The 17,832-nt window shown below is 45.9% G+C and overlaps 1 long non-coding RNA gene across 2 annotated transcripts; it reads right to left on the reverse strand.

Moving 5' to 3' along the window:
- Positions 1-2,643: 2,643 nt before the first annotated feature.
- LOC136049626 (uncharacterized) lies at positions 2,644-5,737 on the reverse strand. 2 transcript variants are annotated; one of them, XR_010622317.1, is made up of 4 exons: positions 5,426-5,737; positions 4,328-4,586; positions 4,158-4,236; positions 2,644-3,223 (listed from the first exon to the last, which is right to left on the reverse strand). It is a non-coding gene; the product is annotated as an uncharacterized LOC136049626 (long non-coding RNA). The 2 variants fall into 2 exon arrangements; XR_010622318.1 differs by lacking the exon at positions 4,328-4,586 and adding an exon at positions 4,626-4,832.
- Positions 5,738-17,832: the final 12,095 nt, after the last annotated feature.

Consider the following 17,832-nt stretch of genomic DNA (forward strand, 5'->3'; position numbering starts at 1 on the left):
TTCTGACACAGGCAGCACCCTGCATCTCATAAAATGCAGCTGCAATGAGAAATTCACCTCCACTGATCAAGATGAGGTACACTGACAAAACTTCTGCAAAAAAGGCTTCAAGTTCTTTAATGTTGTTGTTTTTAAACTTTGCCTTTGCAGCTGGTGGGGAAGTCAGGCTGAGGCACAGTTCCCTGTTCACCAGGAGCCTGGTTCTGTGCCTCAGAGCTTTCAAACACTGCCTATGGGCTGAGATGCTGCCAGCACTGCTGCACATCACAGCCGTGATGCTCACATAGCACTGTGCATCTCCCCTAACTTGGTGCCAGTCAAACAAGACAGTTTATGTTGGAGCTACAGGCTATAGGAAAAGTACCTGAGCTGAAGTCCTGGCTTTTTTCCTGCTCCTCTGACACACCTGTACCAAGGGCTGAGAAAACAGGATTGCTCTGGACACTTCGGACTTCACAGCTTCAGAGAACACACGTGCAAGGAGGAGACTTAGCACGGCTTACAGCCACACACCTCCCAACCCCAGATCCCTCTGCCTCTGTCACCTTACAGCTTCAGACACCCGCAAACCCACGATGCTCTGCCGCGGGTGCCGGCAGCCTGCTGCCCACGAGAGGTCACTGCTGCTCCAGGATGTAATATCCCGGCAGCAGCATCCATCCCCAGCACCGGAGCAGAGCCAGCAGCAAAGCAGAGCCCAGGGTTTCACTACAAGCTTCATGGAAAACACTCAGGGCCGCTTAAGCAACTCTAAAGTGATGAGAGATGATGCTCAGAGCTCCTCAGTAGCTGCCCCTCTCTGAGAATAGCTTCTTCAGCTTGAAAAGATTCAAGTAAAAGTCTGCACAACTCCCAGATAAACAAGGAGTTGCTTTCCCTGCACATCTATTTAAGAACACATACCAACAAGGCACAGACAGGTGCAGACTGCAGCCAGCTCTCATGCAGCTCTTCCTGGGAGAAGAAAACAGTTTTCAGAGATCTGAGGGGTTTTATTTGGCAAATACCGAGGTCAAAGAGCTCTGCACTCACATGTCATGCTGGAAGCTGGGCACAGTGAGAGGCTGTTATATAAAAAACACTTTTGTTGCAACCAGAACTGCAAGACTTGTAAAAGCACACAGAACCATACAGCAGTGAGGAGCTCCACAGCCACGTGTTCTGCCTGCCCAGACCCCTCGTGCAGGAAGGCAGTTTTTGCTGAGCCCTGCACAGGTGATCCTTTTGGAAGGAGTAATCTTAACCTCTACGGCACAACTCTGCCCCAAGATGGCAGCTCTAGCAAGTTACTCTGAATTATTCCTAAGACTTCTGTGATTAATGAATGCTACGTGAATTCCATTTTATCCCAATTATGCAAGACTGACCTCCTCTGCTGCTGCTACTTGCACATTAACACCATCATTCTTCTGCTTCCCACCCCTCTGGTGGTCAGTGAGTCTGGTATGCCAAGGCTTTGGTGCTCCATCTCCCCTGCAAAAGAGCTGCAATGGAGCACAGTGCACAGCTACCACAACAGGGCACCTCACTTCTACCTACAGAGCTCTGTGCTGCCTCTGCCCAGCAACCCAAGGGCTTCTCTTTCATCCGGGAGAGATGCTTAGTCACTGTGAGCAGCTTGCCATTAGCATTGAAAATGTGTAGTCAGTCTGCAGAGACCACACAAAAATTCAAGCCAGCAACTGACAGAAAAAGCCACTGCAGCAAGGACCATTGGATGCAAGCAGAATGCAATTAGCTACACGGCTGGAATGCAGCCAGCACAATCAATGAATTAGGGATGGCCCCAGTGTTGTGACAATTCTTCGTTTCAAATTTAAATGAGGAGATTAATATGGGATGTTCCTGCTCGCTGTGGCTGCACAAAAATAAAGGCATTCGCAGTCTAACAGTATGTCGAACCAAAATACCACATTTAAGATGTAAGAGCTGCTGTCCATATTTTACTTAGAAGACAACAACAGTAACAAGAAAATAGGCCAAACACTTGTATTTTGGGGCTGCAACTTCGACCTGAAATTGAACTGGAAGTACGCACAGTATTCTGCGACAGAAAGCTCTGCCTAGAGCCTGTAGTTTTAACACAGATGAGACAAGGATGTAAAAGCTAATCCCCTCAAGTGGACATCATGAGGTTTGCCAGCTTCTCTGCCCACTGTGCCAGAAGCCTTATTCAAATTTTCACACAACTCATTTGAAGTGCAAAGCAGCAAAGAGACAATTCTGCTACGGGGAAATGCTGTGAAACAGAGTTCAGGACATCAGTTCTTTTGTTAACATGAGGTCACTCCAACACTAAAGTTCAGGGTCATCTCCAGATTCTGGAAACGAGCAGTAAAGCACCATGCCATATTCCTCACCCTCCTTCAGTTATCTGAGCCAAAATGCTTGCCTTTAAATCACGTACATATCCTCCCCACATGCAGGTGCTGACTGCTCAGGTCCCAGACTTACGGGCAACTATTACTATTTGTCTAACCAAGGGATCAGCCACGTCACATCAGCAACACTTAGTTTTCAGTGTTGTTTCCATCATAGGTTTCTTCCCAAAGTAGCAGAGAGCACATGGAACATAACTGGAAACGACACTCACACTGTCAGACACAGACACTACTATTCATCCTGCTTTAAATACTACACACCAAAGTTAAGGCACGAAGCATTGTTATATACTAGAATTCAAACTCACTAACTTTATTAACACAAAGTTGCTCAGGAATTACAGAGTGATTGAGGAAGGCTGAGCCCCGTGTGTTTGACCATCACCCCAACCACATTTCACCCACTGTATCATAAGGAGTAGCACTGTTTTGGCCAAGGGCACTGTAAGAGGCACTTACACAGAATACAGAGAGGCACTCTGCAGTGCAGTGGTTTTTTTTAAAGCCATTTATTACCTATAATGCAGTAAAGTTAAAAAGCAGAACCACATCCTGCTTCTCCCCAGAAAGCGTGGGACTGATTGCTATCTTTGCTCTGTGAAGAATAAACCTAAAGCTAAAAAGCCATCCAAATTAATAAGTTAGTCAGGAAAGCTGGTGTACTAGCTCAAAACATCTGTTTCATGACAAACACCCAGCAAAGGTAGAGATGAAGCTCCAGAAGAGTTGCAACAGAAGGATACTCTGCTCCCTTCTGGCCACCCATCTTCTGAGTGCAGAACTTTTATAGACAGTTTGTAAAGTTGCACAACTCCCTGTAATTGGTGCAATTATGTTCACGTCTGGAAAAAAAAAGAAGGCATACAGAAATGTAGGCAACCAAAGTCACAGCTCGTGTTTTAAAAAAGGCTTAAGGTTTGACGTCCCTGGATTATGACACCCAGCCAAGTCAGCAGGAACCACAGAATATTAAACAAAGCCAATCTCTCTGCATCAGAATTAATGGAAACACTCATTCTCTGCACAAGTACTGTTAAGTTTCAACCAGATTTTGGCAAGGACTTGCCCTCTTCTAAGGTTCCCTCCCACCACCACCAATAACTGCTATCTTAGACTTGTCTTCTCCAGAAACCTCCCTTGTCTCACTCCTACCTAAACAAGGTAAGGAGAAACAGCCAATTGCATCATTAAAATCTATGTCCTTTCCAGAAAGATCAGCTAAGTTCTTGGCTGTCTGACTACTGACTGCATATTCTTGAGATACATACCTGCTGACCAGCAGCCAACAGAAAGAATGACTGCGAGTGGGTTGTTCCCATAGCAGGCTCAAAGCCAACTGGACATTACCAGCCTGAGCCTTAAGCTAAGATGAATTCTCCCTACAACCAGGCCCCTCTCCCAGTATTTAGCACTGCTTTTTTGCAGTGTTAGTAACAGTAGCAGGAATTTTTCTCAGTAATATGCACTTGGAAAGGAAAAAGGAACAGAAAAGCAAACTGCAATCAGTTTATCTTCTTTTCTTCATTTGTGTCGGATGCAGTGGCCACATCAAGCATCCTGCATGTGAGCAGTCTGCTCCTTCAGACAACCCAAGCTCCCATGCAACACAGTACATCTGGGCAGCAACCCAACCAGGATCCCCATCCACCTCTCAAGCCAGGGAGATGTGAGGCAGGCCCAACAATGTGTAGCACTTCTAGGGCAGTATACTTGCTGATTGCTTCCTTAACTATTGCTCACAACAACCAGCTAAGACACTGCCAAAGAAACACTCACAGCTGGCATCACGCAAGGAGAGAAGTTAGGGCAGGATGTTCAGTCTTCTCCTTTCTTCTCATTCACAGAAAGCATGAGTCTGGGGACAAAGAAAGAGTCAGTGATGCAACTGCAACAGTACTAATGGAAACAGCTCTCAAGGGAGAAGAGGCTCAAAGCTATACACTGACAGACATTCTGCTCCTGACCACCACTCTTGCATTACAAATACTAGCAGGATAAACCAGTTTCCATGTCTGCAATCCTTATCTCAGTTCCCAAATTTCACACATCACTGTTCAGGCAAGACAGCAGAACAATGAAGTGTTTCCAGATACTTAACAGTTTAAAGCACAAGGCTGTTTGAACTCTTGGTGGATTCACTTGATTGCACACTTCTGTTCTTATGTCACATGTGGTGTTAGAAGAATTCACTGGAAATACAACCATCTGCAAAAACAATAAATGAAAAAGAGAACCAATACTCACTTGTATTAAAGCCATTTGGCTCTCCTATTATCCATGCAGAACAGCCTGAGATGCTCAAGATGTGGCATTATCTAGCAATCCTGCACTCCTCAGTTCCTAGAAACATCTGAACACGTGAGAGGGCAACCGTCAGGGCAAAGTAGCTCCTCAACTCTTGCATCATAGCCTCAAAAGCAGGTTATTACCCTTAGGGAGTCTTGTGTGACACTGCAATATAAAGGTAAAATATGCTGCATGACAGGAAGTTCACTTTGGCTTTCACCAGCCTTCCATTTCTCTCAGTGAGGCTCTGGTAGCAATACATACACATTCCGAAACATCGTAAGCCTTCTCTGTCCTGATGCAACATGTTAGGAACACCAAAAATTCAAAGACAGGTTTGCATTTGGATAGTAAGATGGAGCACTAAGACAAAATTCTTTCCTGCTCCCACGTTTCACCTTCCATCAAGTATCAGGAGCCTGCCATCTTGCAAAGAAAGGCAGAAGCTTCAGCTGAAAGGCAAAACTCAACAACACCTCAAACTGAGGAACAGATGCTAAAACCCCAAGCCCCTGGCTACCTCTGAGTCTTCAGAACGTCTAGCACCTTCCAGAAGACACTGTAATCTAGGACAGACCTTTTGGGTCTGTCACAAAGTCATGAAATGAAGTTCAGTGGCTTCCATTGTACAGCGTGGTAGTGTAGGTGACAGGGAGAGCTCATGCCTCTTGTATGCTACCAGAGGTGACTGACAAAGGTGAAATGAAGAGCTGCAACTGCACACCAATCAAACAGCACAGCGGAGAACAGATACCCACCAGGCACTGCGATAACGAACAACAGCTCCATTCCCTGTGTCCCAGAAGACAGCAGCGATTAATTAACAAATCACTTCTTGACTGTAAGCCTTTTCACCCTGAGGAAGAGAGCAAACAATTCCAAAACATCAAAATCAAGACCTGACAGCAGTCCCTTCCTTCTTGCCCTGAAAACGTGTCCCACTCTGGAACTAGCTGTCTGTTTAAACAATGACCTAATCATCCATCCAACGCTTCCCATGAGAATCAGAACAAACCAGACTACCTCAAAGGCAATTACCAGGTCAGGGACAAGAACAGCTACAGAAAAGCAAACCAATAAGGTACAGAAGGAAGATACTACTTCATCTCTTATCCTCCTCTGGGAAGAAATGAGACTGCAGAATTGGCTGTTCTGGGAACTGTAAAACTTTTTTAAGCCACTAAAAATTAAGCACAACAGGGCCAAAGGAAGATGCTTTGGGGAACAGCCTTGTATCTGTGCAGCAAACAGAGATCCTGCTTTTCATTTCTCAAATCATTTGAAATCCTCCCCACTGCTTCTTACCTTTACGAGTTCCAGTGCTTTAGGAAAAGCACCAACAAAACACCCAGGTGAAACTGTCTACTGCTCTGGGAGGGCATGGACAGCTAGCTTTGAAGTCTCACAGGGAAACCAAGCAATCTGGCTAGACTGGGGTTGGAAGAGCTGCACAAAGGTGCTGGTCAATCAGCTGAGGACCCTTCTTGGCTCAGCAGCTCGTGTAACACCAAATCCTTTTTGTCTCTCTTTAGTCCAAGTACCTGGCAAATTGACTTGTTATTGTGTACACATGGACAGCACGCTGCTTTAATGGATTGGGACTGGAAACAACGACAGCACAGTGCAGGTTAGCATGCTGGAGTACAATTTCAAGGCCAGGAGTGTCAATGGAAGCTTACACATCACATTTCTAGCTGTATTTCCCAGGTAAAGGCTCTATTCCCCCTCAAAAGGGGGTTTTCCCTTTGGACTAGATAACACAAGACTTCACAATGACCTCACTGTTGCCTTGTGGGTGGCAAACAGTAGGAGCAAGTCTGTTGGATCACATAACAGTACACAGAATCAGCCTGTAAAGAAAGCACCACTATAAAACAAGCTGAGGGGTGTGGAGGACAGTAATTCTCTCCTGTTACGGAAATACTGCATTCCAAGAAAGGTAAAAAGTCCAGTCAGGTTAGATTTGCAGAATCACTGTCATCACTGAGCTATGTGATACCATAAGCTGCATTTCATAAGGCACATTTATTTCAAGTTCACTCCCAGCACTGTCATCCTCCTTTTGTCAAGGGGAGTTTTAAGCTGCAACTGACCCACTCGCAAGCCTTGAGCAAATACCTGAACAACTACCCAGGGTTTTTCTGAAGATGGAAACAACTCCTGCTGGAAGCCTGCTGCAAGCAGACCCTCTCTCACTGTGGATTCAAGTACTCCTGTTTTAGGGCAAAGCAAAGCTCGAGTTTCACCTGTGAAACTTGTGGGTGAAACTCAGCAACAGGAGGAAACTCAAATGAAAAGATTCGATGACAGTTTTCAAAGTTCAGAAGGATTTACGTTAGGAGATGCTCCCAGATATCAGCCAGCTGCCAACTTAAAGCAAGGCTAAACACTTCTAACTTCTAAACAAGATCAGGATATTCAATCTTCTCATGCTGGTATTTCATCAACCTTGCCCATTCCTGCACCACAGAATCAAAAGCTCCACCTAGCTGAGCCTATTCTGCTTACTAGGACAAAGGGACTTGCCAAGAAAAGTCATCTTCAAGCTCTACTAAACCTCAAGCAGCAGCTGCAGAACAAGAGTAAATTCTGCCCCATCTCCTAAAGCTGCCTGGCTTTCCTCCTTAAGGTAGAAGAGTAAACATCTTAGTTCTCCAAATAGTTTTCCTGACTTTCTGGTCTAAAAGACAGGTTCCTCTATTAATACAATTAATAAATTCTAACTTTTGATTTAACACATATCCTACAATATGCAGTTTTGGGTTAGTTTCTCCTAAATTTTACAAATTAGGTCTTATTATAATATCTCCTACTGTAACACCTGGGGGATGCAGACAAGTTGACCATGAAACAGTTGTACGTTATGATTCCTAGCAACGCTTGTTCAACAAGATCATGTTGAACATGATCACCTCCTTCTGAACACTAATCCCCCAAAAGTACAAGACAAACTGCTTCACATCTCCCATTTACCTTCAGTCAATCATACAGCAGAAGCTTTCCTTATGAGAGGCACTGACCCAACCCGCAGAACCCTGGACAGAGGGATTCACCTGTTCCTTACAGTTCCTGGGTGGAGCTGATCCTGCAGGCAGCAGCACCCCAGGTCCATCGGAGCTCTGGATGGATTTCAGCCTCCTGCTGCCAGCACTGGCTCACTGTATGCTCCAGGTTGGTGCAGACACCTGCTTCTTTATCCAGAGCCACTGCTAACTCAGGCAGTTCCGGCTTTCTTGATAGAGCTGCAGCTCCACCCCACCTCCTGCCACCAGTCCTGCCGGCCAGAATCACGGCTGTAAGAGCACGAGCCAATACCTTCGCAGTGAGTCACAGGCTGCTGAAACAACGCAGAACTAAGGGAAAGGACAGGACACTACTGACTCCTTTCTGTAAAGCACAAAGACAGGAACAAACCCCCAGGATGGGTAAGCAGCAGGCAGATCAATTGGCTTAAGGCAGAGTTCTAGCCACAATCCTAACCCGCCTGGTTTTCAGCTGGGTGCTCAGCTCAGAGCAGCTCAGCCTTTGGTAGAGCTCACTTACTGCAGCTGAGCAGTCAACAAGCTGCACTTTTGTAGCCCCTGATCACGTTGCAGGTAGGAGACAGATCTGCTCTCAGCAGCTTCTTCCCACAAACCTTTCCACACTCAGAAGTACAAAAATCGAGATATAATAGAGAAGACTGAGAAAAAACAGTGCAGACTATTACATTACTAAGACCCACAGGACAGCTGTGTCAATCAGCCAGAATCACCTCACCCCGTCCATCCAGCAATGCAGACACAAATGCTCACACAAGGTGCAGTTAAGGACACCTCTATTGTTTCTTCAGAATAACAATCTTCTCCCATCCCTTAAAAGAAATAGGAATTAAAATCTACCACATCTCATCCAGATCAATCTTCGCTTGCAGGTCTCACTGGGCCTGGCTAATCTCACTGGCTTATGCAATATTAAATCCCCACATTAAAACAAGAAAAAGCCATGGAATTAACATACACCTTGCTTACTGAGCTCCTCCACATACACTGCAAGAGAAACCCTCCCACATGCACAACGCACTGGACTTGTACCTTCCTCAGCAGCAGAGTTAAATATTTCATTTGCCAGGTAAGAGCAGACACTACAGCAGTCTTACAGATCTTAATGGGGCTAAAATAATGCCAGAGAGGGGCCTGTTCCCAGGGAGCACAGCGACAGGCAAGAGATAACAGCTTTTTATTTATGAGAGGGTAGATTTATAATAGAAATAAAGAAGGAATTCTTCTCTATGGAGGTGGTAAGGCTGGCACAGGATGCCCAGAGAAGCTGTGGACGCCCCATCCACAGTTTGGATGAAGGGTTGAAACTGGGTGACCTTCAAGGTCCACTCCAACACAAGCCATTCTTGAATTCTGTGCAACTTGTCTTTGATTTCACTTTCCTTTTTCCATGAAGCAAAAAGCTCACTACTTCTGCATTCTAGTATATCCAGCTCTTCACCTCCAAACACCATTTAAGAATCCTTTCATTATCTTGTTTCCTCTTCTCTAAGGAAGCTCAGAGATGTCCAACACTCACATCTTCACTTCAATGGCAAGCTCTTTAAAACAGCCCAGTCTCCTTGTCAGGACAGCTAGCACTTTTGTCACCACGAATGCTGACACACCTTCGTGTTTCACACACTGAACTTCCCACATATTATCTATTCCCTTGCCTTTACACAATGCTCCCTCACTCCCAAAGCTTATCTAACTTAAACAAAACCCACACAAATTGAATTTCATCACCCAAAGACTTAAGCAGAAGCTCACACGTACTGTTAAATGACCACAGAGTGTGTTTGTCAAATGCCATTAACACTGGGTCTTCCTGTATAGCATCTTAGAGAAGGGCTTTACAGATTTGCTGTTCCAGAGCTTAAGAAACAGCTCACAGCTCTTCTAGCAGCTGAGTTAGCTCTCACATCTATACAAGAGGCATTAATCTCTGTGGAGACATCCCACGGACAGAGTGCTTTCCAGCAGTGACTCCTGAAGACAACAAATCTATCCAAGGCTGTAACGCTGCTGCAGCCCCTGGAAGTAAGGTTACTCCGTCCCCTGGCTGGCTCCATTCTGCAGCAAAGCAAAGCACACCAGGCTGCTCTGCAGTCCTGCGTGGCAGCTCTCAGGACTCTGCACCACACCTAAGCACCCGTGAGTCATTAACAAGCAATGCACAACCATTAGCCATAGATCATAAACCCGGATTCAAGAGCTGTCACAGCAGCCCATGCCTACTCTGCATGCCCATCAAGAAGCCCGTGGTTTTACAGCCTAGCTATGCCTGGGAAAGACAAGGCTAACCAAATCAAGAAGTTTCTGAGCAGCCCCTCCTGCAATCCATCCGCTGGGAAAGAGGCACTGCCAGGGTGACTCACTGCACACATTTCACTTTGTCACAGCAGTTCTGTCCTTTCCTGCTTGTCAAGAGCAGCTTCCTTCTTCACCAGAACAGAGGGATCTCTCACTCTCCTTCTGGAATGACTCTTTTCTCTTCCAAACCCAGATGGACAGGAGTTGCCAACATCCTTTTTGCTGAAAAGTGCTCCCCCCGTGCACCACCAAACTGTGGGGGAGATGTGAAGACCATGATTGTTTTCAGCACTTTCTGGCTCTCCCATCTGTGTGAGCAGATGAGATGCACACTGAGACCAAGGCTGGGGAAGGGCACTGTGCTATTCTAACTTCTAGTTACCCTAGAATGGCGACCACAACCAAACAGTACACGTACTCTTTCAGGTCTTATCTCTAGACCACTACATAAAAAAATTAAAAGCATCCCGCACCACACAAAAATTATTAAGTCAATAATCAACTAAACTCTCTTTTGCAAAGAGCAAACTCCAAAGCTCACTAGCATACACAGCATGTAAAATACCACAACAGACTGCACAGATCTGAGGTATATCTTGCTTACAAATTATATGACTTTGTGAAAAAGATAAGCACAGCCCTCCCTTCAAAATGCAGAGAAAAGCACCATCCATCCACCCCACTTGCTCTACCAAGAAGTCCCAGAGAGGCAGAAGGGGAAATACCACCAAACTCCAGAGCACAGGCCTGCTCTGGGGCAGACAGGTCTACTTCAATGAGCTCTATGAGCTGGTACTGGCTTACCTCTGATCTGAAGTGACTCCTAGTGTCTTCTTCAATTCTCATCTAAGTCAGTCCTTTCCAGCAAGCGTTCACCTTCCGTGTAATCTAATAGCTGCCTGGATAGCAGACAATACCCCTGGGCAGTTTGCACAGACCTGAAACTTCCCAACAAGCAGGTGAGCAATGCAGAGGGCACCCACATGCAGGCTCCTTGCTGCTCGATAGAAGGATAAAACAAAGCACTACCCCTTCCATTACAAAATGACTATTAGGACAAGCAGGGCACGGCTGCTTGTTTGGGTGCTGGTTCTTCTTCCTGGGGCTACACAAGGGGAGAGCAGAGTGCAAAGCCAACACCCTACCCCCAATTAACAGATCAGCCCCTAAGCGTGTCCCTGCGAGACCCCGGGACGCTCACCTCTGCAGCCAGCTCACACACACACACACCGGGGGGCAGCGGGCAGGATGCTGCTGCGGGCACATCCACCTCGAGCCGATGGGATCTGTACAAGAGCACAGCCAGGGGCGGGCTGAGGCTCGAACAAGCCCAGACAAGTCCCACGGAAGCCTCTCCCCCAGCCTGCCGGGTCATACAGCCCCAGCCCGCACCGCCACGCTGCCGGGGCCGGCTTTCATCTCCCCGGAGGAAAGGCACGTGAGGATGAACGCGGGGTTGACCCTTAGCAAAGGAACGTAACACAGCTTCGGTCACATCACAGCAGCACCGGTGGGTGGGAAGGATGCGGAGGGGGCTGGGACGCCTCGCTCCCTCTCCTCCAGAGCAGCTTTTAATCGCTATCGCACAGTGGATGCGAGAACATCTTGCATCTGCTTCCTCCCGACCCTGCTGCTTTCGGTTCCTCCAGATGAGCTGTGCTGTTGATCTGCAGGCTGCTCCAGAGGTTTTATTTATTAAAAAAAAAAAAATTACATTTGACAAGTCACTCTTTAGCAAGCTCAGCTAAAGCTAGTCAGGCTCCACTGACCGAGCTGTACTTCCCCAGCTCTGTGAAACACTGCACAGCCTCCTGGACTCAAGCCATAAATTAGGAAAAGAAATTTGCAAGTTCCCAATTCCAGGAAGAGGGGCAAGAATAAAAATGTTTATAAAACCAGCTCTAGCCTGGACTTTTACCATTCTCCCTTGGATTCTGAGTCCTCTTGGCTAGAGTGACAAGCATGGGGAAAAAAAAGGCTGTTCTAGAAGCAAGAAAAAGGCTGAATGCAGGAGGAGGTTTGTGCCCAGCTGCCCTGAAATGCCAGCATCCCCCTGTTAGCAAGGCCATGGTTTGCCAGGCAATAAAAAATGTCTTATCTCTGCCTTTAAGCTAACAATTCCCACACTTATTATATAAAGAATTACTTGTTGGCATGTTTACAAACAGCAATCAATTGTTCCTCCAGTTCAGAAAGTGCTGCAAACACCAAAGCTTTCACCACACCTGCCCCACTCAGCAAGTCAGTGTCCAGGGGCTGGTTTGGATAACCCAAGTGAACACAAAAGGCAACAATAGCTAGAAAGATGAAAGGTGGCCCGAGGAACCACACTGCATCGAGATGACCTGGATGGATTTCTACTCTATGTGTATTAAATTACTTTATCCCAACCATTCTGTGCTGTGATCCCCCTGGTCCTCTAAAGCAGCCATCCATCCCTGCAGCTCCAGAGGAGCATCCCCAGGTGGACCCTTGTGGCTGTGCCAGCTCCAGGCTGCATGCTGGTTCCTTGGGGCTGGGATTATGGTATAACCACAGGTTAAGGCAGGCCTGGAAGCTCCCTCCGAATGCAGGGTTTGAAGCCAAATGAGACTTGGCAAGCACAGGTGGGTATTAGGTTGACATAACCCAAGGAGATCTAACTGCTGTGAATAGACATCTATTCACAGCCACCACAAAACAAGGGAATTCTTATCACTGCCTGGACAGTTCAGACACTTCAGAGTTGAATGAAAAGATTAAGCTTAACAACCTCATTAAAGTGAACATATCTGGAAGCCAGCAATCCAAGGCTTCCCACAGGCATGCTGGCACCATGACTGCACAGTTTCTGAAGGCAGACTGGCATTATGCTCCACAAGGGACAACTGTTGCCCCTAACCTGCAGGAGCCATCACCACTTCGAGCAATAATCCTTTCCAGGCTCATAAAGGATGGGTCTCACCAATGAAAACTTTCCAGAGCACAGAAAGCAACTAACAGCTGTAGTTTCAGCTCAGCTTACAATTGCTGAGAAGGCCCCGTGACTCTGGAGGAGCACCTGAGCCCATCTCATTGACAATGAGTGCCCTTCTTGCTAAACCAAGCTGCCTTCAGACAACCTGCTCACAGAGTAGGATGACTTGCGTGACTGCAGCTGCACAACTGCAGCAGACGGAGGCAGAAGAACCCAGGCTGAAGGCCAACTGCAGAGATGCAGCTTAAACCAGACAAACTTTGACAGGATGTTAGGGACTGAAATTTGGTACCTATCTAATAGTGGTTTATTTGATCTTCAACTCAAGGCGATTCACTTTTCTGGCATTCTGATTCAACCCAGCAAGCTATTAAGACTAACTAAATGATTTATTGCTGCTTAGTTGTTGGATTACTTCAGTGGATCTCTTCTATTCTCAAACTCTGAAGAACTACGATACAAAAACAGATTTATTTGAACTCATATGTTACCTTCAGTTATCCTTAATCACAATATCATGCATTAATTAAAAACTTACTGTGTACAGGCACTGGCAGCAGGTTTTAATGCCAGCTAAGAAAGGTATGTAAGGGAGATTACCTACTTTCCCCACAGAGTGCCAGATTGTTGATCTCCACCCTACGTCCAGGACATGATGCATCACACTGCCACTTCACCTGCCAGGGGCAAAACAGTATCATCAGACTGCTGCATTTCTCCACACTATCTCAGTGTCTCCTTTAAGGTCACAGCCACTCCCCATCCATTCCAGCCCATCCTTCCTAAAGGTACCACTGTAGATTCAGAAGTCACTAATACATGATCTCTTTCCTTTAACATTTCTCTAACCTATGCACGGCAAAGTCCTTGGTAAGCAGGTAAAGAATTCAGGCTTTCCCCAAAATACATTTCCAGGTCTTCTCCACAAGAGCAGGTAAGCACAGCAGGACTCTGCAAACATCCACCTGTGCCAAACATAGAAACCATTTGCCTTTAATGCAGGATAGGCCTGGTAACGGACATAAACACTGCATGTACAATATCATTTATTGTGTTTGTAGTTGTATTTGTTGTATAAAGAATTCATGCCTACTCAACAATCCCTTTGGCATTGTCTCATGAGCACTTCCCAGAAGACAAGTGTAAGATGGCTGAAACATAGCTCAAGGTCTTCATACAAACCTGACAAACCTCAGTAACCTGTTTTACACATGCCTTTGTGGAAATATCTTGGTTGGAGTCTAAGTCAAGAAACTTCAGCAGCAAGTGAATGGGAAAGGCATCTAATGTCAGTGTCATACACTTGAACAAGTGCCATCAGTTTATCTCACCATACTTCAGCAGAGATGGATTGACTGTGTGCATGAGCTCACAGCCTGTGTCACCAGGAGTTAACACAAGTATCAGCTCAGTGAGGGAGTGCTAGTCTGACTCAGATACCTCTTTATTTGCCATTGTCTGAGAGCATGAAGTCACATTTTATCCATCAGCTGGACTCGAAATTTGGGTTCTAAGCATATCATTATTTCACTCCCTGCTAGAGTTTTTACCTGTTGAAATTGGGTGGATGAAGGCTGGAGACCAGGACTCATTAACCACCTGGAACTTGGACATAAGCATGAAGCTGCCAGAGGAGGACAACCCAATGACTTGATAGCTCAGATACAGATTCATCTCTCTCAAGCTGCACAGGCTGTCTCCTGGTGAGGCTGCCACAGGTGCACATGCTTGTATATGTGTACTTTGTAGAGGGTAATTATGGTTAATGAGATGGGGGCAAAGTCTCTTCAGTTGTATGGCCATCAATCCAGAGCAAAGTGATTGGCATACTACTACTCAGCAGATGCACTGCAGACACAGCCTCCACCACCACCCTTGGAACAGTGCAACATGAAGCCTACTTTAAGCTGAGGAAATGTTTAGTAATTCTTCCAATCTAAGTAACAGCTTCTATAGAGAGCATCTGTTAGGGAAGCTAGACAGCTGTTCAAAGTGAAGCTGGCTATGCTGCAGCAGAAAGCTAAGCTAGCATGGGAGGAAAAGGCATGGAGTAGTACAATGATCATTTCTACTTCTGTTATTCAATTTCCTGCAAGACTAAAGAAACCTTTCCAACAAGCTTTGCCACATACTTCCACTATCCATATATTTTGCATAATGCCAGCTGAAGAATAAGGTTAACACTACAGAAAAAAGATTCAGGATTAGAAAGACCTACATCCTTTCTCCGGCTGCAAAACTGCTAACTCAGATTTTCAAGACCTAAAACTGCATGGAAGCATCAACAGTCAACCCAAGAAATGTCCCCACAGGAAATTACAGCTGCACCCGTGGTCTGGATAAACTCCCATGTCCTAGTTCCAATTCATAAAGGACTAGAGGAGAAAATGAATCAGATGAAGAGCTGAAACACCTAACAGTGAGCATATGACATGAGAAGAAGCAAACAACTGTGTTTCTGAGTGAAGAGGGGCAGCCCCCAAAGAGGTCAGTGCTGCTCTTCTCTGCCTCTAGCACACAGGCTGTTCTGTCACCCTGAGAGCATCTTGCCCAAACAGTTTTGCTTTAAATTTTACATTCATGTTTCAAGTCTGCATGGATTTTAGTTATAGGCAGACAGAAACATGCTTGCAACAGTCACCTCTGAATTTCTGGGGCCAGTAAGTGTTTTCTTCAAAGAAAAAGTTATGTGAAGAACGAACACAACTTTCACCTAACTACCATGGAACAAAGCCATCATGAAACAACTTCTTTTTTTGTCTTCAGAGCAGAGGAGAAAAAAAAAAATCACATACACCTGCCAATGCTGGGTTTCCTTTTGCCTTATATACAATGAAAGAGTAACAAAATGAACTGCTGGAGCCCTGGCATCAAGAACAGAAAGCCTGTGATGAGCAGGAGCCTGCAGAGCTCAGTGAGCATCAACCCCTGTGTCCTGGCTGCCCGAGTTCTGGTTGCACATATGGTAGTGCAATTGCCAGCTGTGCTGGACTTGAAAATTCGACAACTGATCAGTGAAGATGGTGGAGAGAACATTTCTATAGCTATCTCAGTAGTCATTTATGAAAGGATGTCTCATGTAAGAGTGAATATGATAATTAAGATATTTTATTAGAAAGATGACCTCTGCAGTCTAATGTAGAAGCTATCCCTACTTACCACGTGGTAATTAGCTTCCCCCATCAGTACACATCATCTCAGGTCCATTACACCCATGCTCTGCCTCATTACATAGCCAAGAACTTGTTCAGACATCACCGAGAGCATCGTCTCCCAGAAGCTCCTTGTCTCCAAGGACACCAGCAAATCTCTCCTGTTGCATTTGGTGGATAATTAGGCCTCACAACAGCGTGTGAGCATTTTCCTGTTTTGCAGAAACAGGAAACAGAAGCAGAACAATTAGCAGAAGAAACCATAGTAATTCCAGCACAGAGCAAGGGATGAAGATCTGGGCCACTGAGTGTCTCTAGTAACAATAAAAGCATCCGACTGCTCCATCTGAAGCACCCTATCCACTCTGGTGATCTCGGTGGCTTTCTGCCATATGCCAGTTGCAAAATCAGGATTTTCCTCTGATTCTCTCTCTGCCTGCTGATCAGATATAAACTGAAGCAAGGACACACACATGCCAGCTTTTCATAGGCTGCACAGCATAGGACATGCAGTAATAAATACCAGGTGCAGATACACCTCAACACATCAACACAGTTTACAGCTGCCCTGCTAGAGAGGCCTTGTGCCAGATGGACTGAGACACTGCAGCTCCCAGCCAGGCAAAAGCACAACATTGAGGCACTCTGACATATTCTGCTTTCTTGAAATACAAAACCCACCCCAGAGACTCAGGCATGAAAGCTGAATGACACAGCAGTCATGTTACTGCTCCAACAGCAGACATCTCTTCTGATCTCCTCCAGAATCGTGTCTCTCCTCTCCAGTGTTGCACCCACACATGAGGGCAGGGCCTGGATGGCACAGGCACACACTCATGAGTTGATGAAGCAAGTGAAGAGCAGCAAGCTGAAGATCCAGCAACAAATTAAAAAAAAACCATAAAATGACAAACGGCAGACTTCTGTCCTAAGGTCATGAGAGCAGAGTCACAAGAAACTTAAGTCATTCAGCCAATTCCCTTGGGCAGGGTGAGGGCTAACCACAGGTCACTAAGTTCGTTAGCATTTCCTCCGCTTTCTTAGCATGCACATCAATATTTGACTTACCTCCTACAGAAAAGGAGGAGAGCAGGGTCTCCATCAATCTCCTGCACGGCCTTACACGGAAATACTTCTGAATTCTCTCATTCAATTAATCTTTCCTTAGCATTTACTCTGTCAAGCATCCAACAGGGACTGAACTAAGAATAGTAGCTGAGGTGAAGGACAGCGCTTGCTGGTAGGATTAGCTGGAGCAATTACAGGTAGCAAATCTCTGCTATTCAAAGGCTTTATCGTTAAGCAGCAAGAGATATGACTCTTCTTGGTGAGGGATTTTTTTTTTTTTTTTAATTAGAGGAAGGCTGACAGAGCACAGAGCAGATACATGCATGCAAATCCACATACAGCTGCCTCCCTCTGCTGGGGGACAGGCAGCCAGCAGCCCCTGAGGTGTCACTGCATGCATGTTCATTCCATGGCAAATGTTCTGCCAGGGCTGCAGCAGTAAGGATGAATGCAGACCCAGGAGTCCTTCAGAAGCACAGCAGGAGGCAGCTCATGCTTTTTCCTACCAGTTCACAAGGCGAACAGTCAATTTGCTCAAGCAGTTTTTCTCTCCCCCCCTTTAGATTCCCAGATTGCAGGTATTTATTTTGTTGCATGCTTCACATCTGCAGAAGCACTGAAACTGCCAGCCAGCCAGCAATGAGGTCCAGTTT

The sequence above is a fragment of the Cyrtonyx montezumae genome, unplaced genomic scaffold (assembly GCF_038088225.1).
Source record: "Cyrtonyx montezumae isolate F1298 unplaced genomic scaffold, pur_monq_1.0 scaffold_21, whole genome shotgun sequence".
NCBI lineage: Eukaryota > Metazoa > Chordata > Aves > Galliformes > Odontophoridae > Cyrtonyx > Cyrtonyx montezumae.